Source organism: Hyla sarda, chromosome 8 (genome assembly GCF_029499605.1).
Source record: "Hyla sarda isolate aHylSar1 chromosome 8, aHylSar1.hap1, whole genome shotgun sequence".
Classification (NCBI taxonomy): domain Eukaryota; kingdom Metazoa; phylum Chordata; class Amphibia; order Anura; family Hylidae; genus Hyla; species Hyla sarda.
The window spans coordinates 106,722,717-106,733,851 of record NC_079196.1 but is presented as its reverse complement, the minus strand read 5'-3'; the positions used below and the strand labels follow the sequence as shown (position 1 = coordinate 106,733,851).

Below are 11,135 nucleotides of genomic sequence, written 5' to 3'. Positions count from 1 at the left end.
GGTGCCTACACTAACCCATCATCATGACCCCACACACACAGCTTACCTTCCATAGTCCTGACGAATCCCTATCTCTTAAATTCACTGCTCCCTGAAGGTACCTGTGATGAGGCCTGTAGTGTCATGCAAAATTGAGTGGTGACCTTTTTGGTCCCTCCCCTTTTATGTCTATGGCTCCACCCCTTGCAAAGCCACACCCAATTGCAATCCTATCCCCCATATTTGTGGGGGTTCCTACGCTCCTGTTTCTCTTATACTTAGGAAGGATAGATTGCAGTCAATAAAGAGATATTCCTTGGCTGAGATCTTGGCTTTTCGGATTTCACAGGATAGGATCTGAAATCCTTGTCTCAATCTATGCCATTGGACTGTGCTTACAAAATCAGACACATTGGCCCTGATTTACTAAGAGTGGAGTGTAGGTTTTTTTGTGGATTTTACTTCCCTACAATTTTTTTTCCCACGATATTTAAAGGTTTCCCTACATTTTTTTTTTTTTTAACACATGCTCTGATGTCGGGTTTCCCTCAGCTCAAATCTACTACATTTTCTGTGTAAACCTTTGTAAATATGTTGGGTTTTTGTGAAAATGTCTTTTTGTGACCACGCCCCCTTTCCCAGATGACCACGCCCCCTTTTGGGTTTTCTCAGTAAAATGGAGAGTTAATCGGGTTTTTCTCAACTCTGGTGCAAATTCTGGCACAGACAGAATTTCTGGCGCAATGCGCCAGAATCTGGCGCATATCCCGTCTAAACGTGTAAGGTTTGCAATAGTAAATGAGGGCCATTGTTAATAATGTTACAGACAGTAGGCTAAGACTACACAATGTTGTTGGCTGCGACATGAGTCATGAAGTAAAAAATGGATGTGTCACACTACAATGATGGCAATTTTGCACTAGATATAACCTGATGGGGTGAGTTGCAATCTTTGGCACTAGTCACTTTATACAAATAGAGTAGATTACGGTTGTTATATTTCTACTTTTTGAATACAATTGTGCAATTTATCTTACCATCCCTTTATGTTTTACTTTGGGGAACTGTAGTTACCCTATTGTGAAATACTTACTATAATTATTTAGTACATGCGCTACACTGGCAGTTTTTTCTGTATCTTTGTAAGCATCTCAGTTGATTATTGTTTTTTAATATGGTACAATAAAGATTGTTATATTTTATATTGCATGAGGTGCAACTGATTATTTTACTTATTTAATGTTTTGCTTTATAGCTATGATACAATACAGAAAACAATTGGATCAAATGTAAATGAGTACTACCACCAGATGGCAGTATTGGCCTACAAACTGACACACAATTCCTCTCTGACTCTATGGCAGAATTCACATTCTTCATGTGTACAAAACAAGGATCATGTCCTAAAACATCTGGCTCCTGAAAATAGATACAGTGAATTTCCATTACTAGTGAAAGTTTATGAGAAAAGTACATGGCTGTAAAAATACAATATTCTGTATGAAAAGGTCATATTTCCCTTTAAAAAAAGTGTTCATAATGCATCAGGTTTACTTATTTTTTTCCATGATATGTGAGCATGTTCTGGTGAGAAAAATACATAGTATCTTAGTTATCACAATGGAAAAACCTATTCTTATGTATAAGTTAATTTCATGGATAGCAATTCCTTACACTTCACTCGATTGCTTCATTTCCAGCTTAATCGTTATAAAAAAAAGACCAGAGAGCCTGTAAACTTAATATCTTGTTAGCCTATTGATGTATAGATTGTACAATAGTCAGTTCAGATATGTATTCGGAAATGGCTCTCTAAGAGTAGGTTTTCTGTAAAAACACAGAAATGTTTCAAATCAAATGCTGCTAAGATTTACGGCATTACGCCACCTTGTGGCAAAACCACATAGCCAAATAATCTGATAGAAATACGTGTTAAACATGTGTCCACACTAGTGTATTTTTTCTTTTGTATGATTAAAGAACTGACACTAAAATTATCTATGTTGCGACCAGTTTCTATTTTAAAGAACAAAATAGATACACACACCATGGCCAATTTCATAGAAAGCGAGTCACCCTATCAGCATGTTTTCAGGGTGTAAGAAGAAATTCTAGGGGAAACCCACTAAGACATGGGGGGAGCAGACAACTATATGCATCATTCAGATGTTGTCGGTACTCAGGACCCACGTCTAGCAAGGCAAATGCGCTATCCACAGAGAAACAATAAGATGTGGAAGGTGGCACGCTCCCACACATGCCACAGTATACAGATCCGCAGCCCCCTCTAATTCCAAGTACTGCTGCCTGTAAGCGGGGGAACTTATGTGACTAGGTAAGGAAAGAGCTATCTGAAAAAAACACCAGATGAGTGCAATTAATACAAAGGTCATCACAAGCCACCTGTAGAGTAGGCACCCCCTGCTTTGGGTGCTCGCAAACAGGATTATATATATATATATATATATATATATATATATATATATATATATATATATATACTGTATGCACTACATTTTTCAATGCAACCAAAAAAGTTATATAGTGCACAAATAGTATGCAAATAGTGAATTCATTGTCTAAAAACAATGTGGCACAGCATCAATGCTACACAGTCAAAAAAGCAAGTAATGCTAATCTGTTAAACATAGTATTCAAATAATACCACCACACACAGTCCAAATAATATTGCCATCCCATGCCAATTTTTGTATATTTAGAAAGTTTCTTTTTCCTATTATACACATAGTACATTACAGCATGATAGGACCCAACCACTGCAGCTCTGCCATCTATTAATGTAGTCCTGCAACCGAGTCAGAGTCAGATCCCTGACCTAACAAGACACCTCTCCCATTACAATTCTTAACATTAAAGGGGTACTCCACTGGAAAACATAGAGTCAGGCAGGTGTCCAGTTTCAGTAGCAGCATGATATAGTTTAAGCAGAAGGGGGACTACTCTCCTTGTTCATCCTATACCAGTCCCCCACCATACCATCCAAGCCCGGTGTCTTGCCAGGTGGCAAGTCTTTAATAGTCTGAGCGACCTCCTCAGCAGAAAACGGAAAATCAAGAGCAGAACGCTGAGACAGAGTGAGAGATGGGAGAGAGAGATCCCGCAGAAAAGAAAAAAGGCCATCAGGGACACAAGGAGAGCAGGAAGCATAGAGCTCACTATAAAAGTCCCAAAACACCCCATTAATAGCTACAGGGTCAGATACTAGAACCCATTCCACACCAGTAATACATGGGATCGAGGCTACAGGCCTACTTTCCCTTGCCAAGTAAGCAAGCAGTTTCTCATTCTTATCACAAATTCAAAAAGAGTGGCCTCCTGGTCAACTAGCTTCTTCTGGACCCTATCCTGCTGCAGATGGGTGACAGAGGGGTGTAGAGGAGTGTACATGGGTGGCAGAGGGGTGTAGAGAAGTGGACATGGGTGATAGGGGTGTACATGGGTGGCAGAGGGGTGTAGGGTGTACATGGGTGGCAGAGGGGTGAAGAGGAGTGACAGATGGGTGTGGAAGAGTGTACATGGGTGGCAGAGGGGTGTAGAGGAATGTACATGGGTGGCAAAGGGGTTTACATGGGTGGCAGAGGGATGTAGAGGGGTGTACATGGGGGACAGAGGGGTGTAGAGGGGTTTACATGGATGGCAGAGGGATGTAGAGGGGTGTACATGGGGGACAGAGGGGTGTAGAGGGGTTTACATGGGTGGCAGAGGGGTGTAATGGGGTGTACATGGGTGACAGAGGGGTGTAGAGGAGTGGGCATGGGTGATAGGGGTGTACATGGGTGGCAGAGGGGTGTAGGGTGTACATGGGTGGCAGAGGGGTGAAGAGGAGTGACAGATGGGTGTGGAAGAGTGTATAAGGGTGGCAGAGGGGTGTAGAAGAGTGTACATGGGTGGCAGAGGGGTGTAGAGGAATGTACATGGGTGGCAAAGGGGTTTACATGGGTGACAGAGGGATGTAGAGGGGTGTACATGGGGGACAGAGGGGTGTAAAGGGGTTTACATGGGTGGCAGAGGGGTGTAATGGGGTGTACATGGGTGACAGAGGTGTACATGGGTGACAGAGGGGGTGTAGAGGAATGTCAGATGGGTGTAGGAGAGTATATGGGTGGCAGAGGGGTGTAGAGGAGTGTTCATGGGTGACAGAGGGGGTGTAAAGGGGTGTACATGGGTGGCAGATGGGTGTAGGAGTGTACATGGGTGGCAGAGTGGTGTAGAGGAGTGTACATTGGTGACAGAGGGGTGTAGAGGAGTGTACATGGGTGGCAGAAGGATGTAGAGGAGTGTACATGGATGGCAGAGGGTGTAGAGGGGTGTACATGAATGACAGAGGGGTGTAGGAGTGTACATGGGTGGTAGAGGGGTGTAGATGACTGTGCATGGGTGGCAGAGGGGTGTAGGAGTGTACATGTGTGACAGAGGGGTGTAGAGGAGTGGCATATGAGTGTAGAAGAGTGTACATGGGTGGCAGAGGGGTGGGGAGGAGTGAACATTGGTGGCACAGGGGTGTAGAGGAGTTTACATGGGTGGCAAAGGGGTGTACATAGGTGGCAGAATGGTGTTCATGGGTGTCAGAGAGGTGTAGAAGGGTGTACATGGGTGACAGAGGGGTGTAGAGAGGGGCACATGGTCAGCAGAGGGGTGTAGAGGAGTGTACATGGATGGCAGAGGGTGTAGAGGGGTGTACATGGGTGGCAGAGGGCTGTACATGGGTGGCAGAGGGGTGCAGGAGTGTACATAGGTGGCAGAGGGGTGTAGAAGAGTGTACATGGTTGGCAGATGGGTGTAGATGACTGTAGATGGGTGGCAGAGGGGTGTAGGAGTGTACATGGGTGACAGAGGGGTGTAGATGAGTGTACATTGGTGGCAGAAGAGTGTAGAGGAGTGTACATGGGTGGCAGAGGGGTGTAGGGGAGTGGACATGGGTGATAGGGGTGTACATGGGTGGCAGAGGGGTGTAGGGTGTACATGAGTGGCAGAGGGGTGTAGGGTGTACATGGGTGGCAGAGGGGTGTGGAAGAGTGTACATGGGTGGCAGAGGGGTGTAGAAGAGTGTACATGGGTGACAGAGGAATGTAGAGGAATGTACATGGGTGGCAAAGGGGTTTACATGGGTGGCAGAGGGATGTAGAGGGGTGTACATGGGGGACAGAGGGGTGTAGAGGGGTTTACATGGGTGGCAGAGAGGTGTAGAGAGGTTTACATGGGTGGCAGAGGGGTGTAAAGGGGTGACATAGGGGGTGTAGAGGAATGTCAGATGGGTGTAGAAGAGTACATGGGTGGCAGAAGGGTGTAGAGGAGTGTACATGGGTGGCAGAGGGGTGTAAAGGGGTGTACATGGGTGGCAGATGGGTGTAGGAGTGTACATGGGTGACAGAGGGGTGTAGAGGAGTGTACATGGGTGGCAGAGCGGTGTGGAGGAGTGTACATGGGTGACAGAGGGGTGTAGAGGAGTGTACATGGAGGAAGAGGGTGTAGAGGGGTGTACATGGGTGGCAGAGGGGTGTAGAAGAGTGTACATGGGTGGCAGAGGGGTGTAGAGGAGTGTACATTGGTGGCAGAGGGGTGTAGAGGAGTGTACATGGGTGGCAGAGGGGTGTAGGGGAGTGGACATCGGTGATAGGGGAGGGTGTTGGGTGTACATGGGTGGCAGAGGGGTGTAGGGTGTACATGGGTGGCAGAGGGGGGTAAATGGGTGACAGAGGGGTGTAGAGGAGTGACAGATGGGTGTGGAACAGTGTACATGGGTGGCAGAGGGGTGTAGAGGAGTGACAGATGGGTGTAGAAGAGTAGGGGTGGTGGGAGGACACGGTAGTTTTTTCAGATGAGCACGGTGAGTTTACTAAGCACATTTTATTTTGGGGGCGTTATATAGACGATGTTCTTTTATTTTGGGATGGCACCACCACCTTATTTCACAAGTTTGTACAAAGTCTCAATAACAACCAGATTGGTAAGCACTTCACATCAGAAATTCATTCTCACTCATTATGTTTTTTGGACCTAGAGATCTCTTTTGAACCTGGTGGCAGCGTCGAGACAAAAGTATACAGAAAAACCACATCCACCAACAGTTTCCTTAACTGGAAAAGCTTCCATCCGAGACCTCTGAAAAGCGGTATACCTGTAGGCCAGTATCTTAGGGCAAAACGTAATAGGTCCAATGAAGTTGCTTTCTTGGAGGAGAGCAAACTCCTATACCATCGATTTATAGCTAGGGGCTACCCCAATAAGATTCTGCATCGTGCGTTTGCGAGGGCCAGAGACACCCCAAGGGCGGATCTATTGAGACCAAAAAGGATTGGTGAACAATCACGAACAGTGAGATGTATAGGAACCTTTGATCAAAGTAACAAGCAGGTCTTAGAGATTCTCAAAAAATACTGGCCGATCCTCTTAGAGGACAATGACCTTAAGGAGGTACTCACCGCGGGTCCAAGTGTGACCTATCGCAGAGGCAGAAATGTGATAGAGTGTCTGGTACACAGTCACTATAAAGAAGAAAAAACGGAAACAATGTAAAATCAAAAGTAAAAGGATCTTATCCATGTGGAGGATGCAACTTCTGTAAATTTATGCCCAAAAAAAAGGAATTTGTTAACGTCACAGATGGACGTAAATATGAAATAAGAGAATTTATCAACTGCCAGACGACCGGAGTAGTTTATATAGTGGAATGCGGATGCCCTAAGATGTACGTAGGGAAGACTACACAACAGCTAAGAAGGAGAATTTCTAAACACCTTAGTACAATTAGAACGGGTGTTGATACTCCTCTAGCTAGACACACCCGTGAGGTACATAGAGGTGATTTGTCAAATTTAAAATTTTGGGGTTTTCTTAAACCCCGTCTGGGCCCGAGAGGTGGAAACCTAGACAAAAAACTGCTAAGAGAGGAGGCTACATGGATATATAGACTAAAAACCCTCAGTCCACATGGACTTAACGAAGGGTTTACTTTCTCCGCCTTCCTCTAAAACTGCCTGCCTATCATTCAATCAACATATTTTATTTTTAACAATTTGTTTATAAATTCAATACTAGTCTACACAAGAGCAGATGTCGTGTCGTGAGTAGAAAAAAGAAAAGAACAATTATGAAGCAGGTTGTGCCTATATTAATTTAGTGCAGGCTCTGCTAGATTTAAAAAGTAAGTGCCCTGTAAACTTAAAAATCATAATGACTATTTAATCCTATTACCATTTAATAATGCCTAATAGAGATCCTTAGAGCATGGTATGTATATATAGATATACAAAAATATGGTTCTAGTCGATTCAATACTTACCTGTGGGGAGGATGGAGTGGAGTGTGGTGTTCCCATTTGGAGGTTGTCGGGGATTTGAGGAGCAGGTTTAATCTAGATAAGAAATGAAAAGGTGACACAAAGACATGAAAAATAAGAAATGATGGCAAATAATTGTTATTTAACCCCCCCCCCCCCTTTTCCCCACTCCCCTAGCACGTTCGCTTGGGGTCTGATTACTGGCGATCACGGGGCCGGAGCATTATGACATCACGCCCCCCCCGTGTGATGTCACGCTCTGCCCCCTCAATGCAAGTCTATGGGAGGGGGCGTGACTGCTGTCACGCCCCCTCCCATAGGCTTGCATTGAGGGGGAGGAGCATAACATCCCACGGGGGTGGAGCCGTGATGTCACAATGCTCAGGCCCCGTGATCGCCAGTAATCAGACCCCAAGCGAACGTGCTCCGGGGACTGATTCTAACAAGTGGAAACAGCCTAATAATGGAGCACTGCAGTTTTTTTTTTCTTTTTTTTTTTTCTTTTTGGTGCATTGAGAGACTATTAAGCCATAGCCTGATGCTGCCTGCACTACCTGAAATTGGATGAATACCTTACTACATATGTCACCACCTAGGATATGTTTAATAACCCCTTAATGACCAAGCCCATTTTCACCTTAAGGACCAGGCCAATTTTATTTTTCCGTTTTCGTTTTTTCCTCCTCGCCTTCTAAAATCCATAACTCTTTTATATTTCCATCTAAAGACCCATATAAGGGCTTGTTTTTTGCGTGACCAATTGTACTTTGTAATTAAACCTCTCATTTTACCATAAAATGTACGGCGAACCCCCCCCAAAAAAATTTTTTAGGGAGGAAATTTTAATGAAAACCAAAATTTTGCACATTTTGGAGGGTTTTGTTTTCACACTGTACAATTTACAGTAAAAATGATGACATGTGTTCTTTATTCTGTGGGTCAATACGATTAAAATGATACCCATGGCTAGATACTTTTATATTTTTGTACCGCTTAAAAAAAATCTAAAACTTTTTGTACAAAATCAGTAATCTAAAATTGCCCTATTTTGACCACCTATAACTTTTTCATTTTTCCGTATATAGGGCGGTATGAGGGCTCATTTTTTGCGCCGTCATCTGTACTTTTTTTTAGATACCACATTTGCATATATAAAACTATTTTTTATTAATTTTTTTTATAAAATGTGACAAAAAAGCAGCATTTTTGGACTTTTTTTTTAATTTTTTACGTTTACGCCATTCACAGAACAGGATCATAAACATTATATTTTGATAGTTTGGACATTTACGCATGCGGCGATACCAGATATGTTTATTTTTAAAAAAAATTACGCTTTTTGGGGGTAAAATGGGAAAAACTGACAATTTTTATTTTTATTGGGGGAGGGGATTTTTTAAACTTTTTTTTCACTTTTTATTTTTACATTTTTCAACCTTTTTCCCCCACTTTTAATGTCCCCATAGGGGACTATCTATAGCAATCCTTTGATTGCTAATACTGTGCAGTGCTATGCATAGGACACAGCACTGATCAGTATTATCGGTGATCTTCTGCTCTGGTCTGCTCGATCGCAGACCAAAGCAGAAGACCCCGGGAGACAGCCGGAGCTAGGTAAGGGGACCTCCGGCTGTCATGCTGGATGATCGGATCGCCACGGCAGCGCTGTGGGCGATCCGATCATCCAATCAAAGTGCCGCAATGCCGCAGATGCCGTGATCTGTATTGATCACGGCATTGGAGGGGTTAATGGCGAACATCCACGCGATCGCAGATGTCGGCCATTACGGACGGGTCCCCGGAACCTGCCGTGTATGACGCGAGCGCCCTTCCGATGCTTGCGGTCATACACAGGACCTAAATGTACGTCCTGGTGCGGGAAGTCCCTCCAAACCAGGACGTACATTTACGTTTGTGGTCGTTAAGGGGTTAATGACCTTGTAGAGGGAGTACAGAGTGAATTTCAATATTGTCAAATGACACCAATCTGTGTAGGGTGATAACCACAGAGGAGGATAACATGATATTACAGAGGGATCTGGGGAAGCTGAAAGCTTGGGCACAGACATGGTAAATGAATTTTAATGTGGATAAATGTAAGGTTATGCACATGGGCCATAAAAACAACATACTTTTAATGAAAAGGACTTGGAGATATTGGTGGACAGTAAACTCAACTTTAGTGATCAGTGCCAGGCAGCGGCTGCCAAGGCTAATAAAGTCATGGGATGTAGGATGTAAAGGCACGTGACAAGGACATAGATTTGGTATGGGAGGATTACAGGACCAAGACAGGTTATCAAGCTTGAGTTATTTAGTCTGGAGAAAAGACGTCTTAGGGACAATCTGATCATAATGTACAAATATATGAATGGACAGTACAGAGATCTTTCTAGTGATCTTTTTATACCTAGGCTGGTAACCATTACAAGGGGGCATCCTCTATGTCTAGAGGAAAGAAGGTTTCACCATCATCACTGATGGGGGTTCTTTACAGTAAGAGCAGTGAAACTATGGAACACTGTGACACATGTCTGTGATGTCTGTCTCAATAAACAGGTTCAAGGCAGGCCTGTTATGGCCCTAGTGTCAATGTAATCCACAGTTTTGTAAATGGCTATATAATGTGTAATTTCCTTCCTGATTTTGAGTCTACTAAAATAAATGCAACTTGTTCATTGTACTATCAGCAAGTGCCGTGATTCTCCTATATTACATTTGTGTAGTTTTCTTATCACAGGACACCACCATTACATAGGCAGTGTGCTGACCAATTTAGCAAATCAGTCACCAATATATCACTGAGAAAGGTCCTTTGGGTTCTAGTTGAAGCATCTTAGTGGCATGGTCAGGGTCATATTTTGGCAGTACAGCTGTCTATCACTGACTGGGGGAGAGGGAAATGGACACATTGGGGGAGATTTATCAAAACCTGTGCAGAGGAAGAGTGGTGCAGTTGCCCATAGCAACCAATCAGATTGCTTCTTTCATTTTCCACAGGCCTCTTTAGAGGCCTGTGGAAAATGAAAGAAGCAATCTGATTGGTTGCTATGGGCAACTGCACCACTCTTCCTCTGCACAGGTTTTGAGAAATCTCCCCCATTGTCTTTCTGGCCCCTATAAACTTAAAAATTGGAATAAACCCTAGTGCAGATCTATGGGTCTCTTTGTCCTCACAGCTTTTTGTCATACTTGTTCTGATTCGTACATAAATGTCTGTAGCTTGCACAATGATTCCTGGCTATTCACAGAGAGCTTTTTTGTGAGAAAATTGAACCACTTTGTATAAGTCTTTAAATTTAGGAGGCTGAAGAAGTAAAAAGTGCCATACTAAGATACCACCTGTTGTTTAAATACACCACACTTACTAAAGAAGAGATTGAATAAGATGTTTAGCATTAAAATATGCTTATTTTTCTCTCCTTTCCCTTCTCTGTCTCCATCTCCTCTGCCTCATATAATGAGTAGGATTCGTAGGGGTTGTTTAGATCGTGTTTGATGCTTAGATTTGGGTTGTAATGTTGAAAATTCATTTTGCAATTGGAATTTTCTTTTTAATCTATTGCTAATGAAAATATATGAAATGCAAAATGTGTAGCATGAAAAAGAATATATGCTTTTAACTATATTAAAGGGTTTGTGCAGCCCCTTTCACTTCCGCCTTATCTGACATCAGTGGAGAGATCCTGCTGCAAACCGGGCAGTACAGTTGCTGAGGCAACACTCCGGTGCCCACCATGTATTGTGCAATATCTTATTAATAGGAAACATGCACGATACTTGCCTTGGCAACTGTCCTACCCAACATGCATCAGAAGCTCTCCACGCTTAATGTCATATCTAGTGATGAGCGGAA

At 43.4% G+C, this 11,135-nt stretch overlaps 1 long non-coding RNA gene across 1 annotated transcript; it reads right to left on the bottom strand.

Moving 5' to 3' along the window:
• Nucleotides 1–1,240: 1,240 nt before the first annotated feature.
• Nucleotides 1,241–10,204, bottom strand: LOC130284407 (uncharacterized). Its single transcript, XR_008847019.1, has 4 exons — nt 10,071–10,204; nt 7,283–7,354; nt 6,423–6,485; nt 1,241–1,398 (listed from the first exon to the last, which is right to left on the bottom strand). It is a non-coding gene; the product is annotated as an uncharacterized LOC130284407 (long non-coding RNA).
• Between the last annotated feature and the right edge of the window lie 931 nt (nt 10,205–11,135).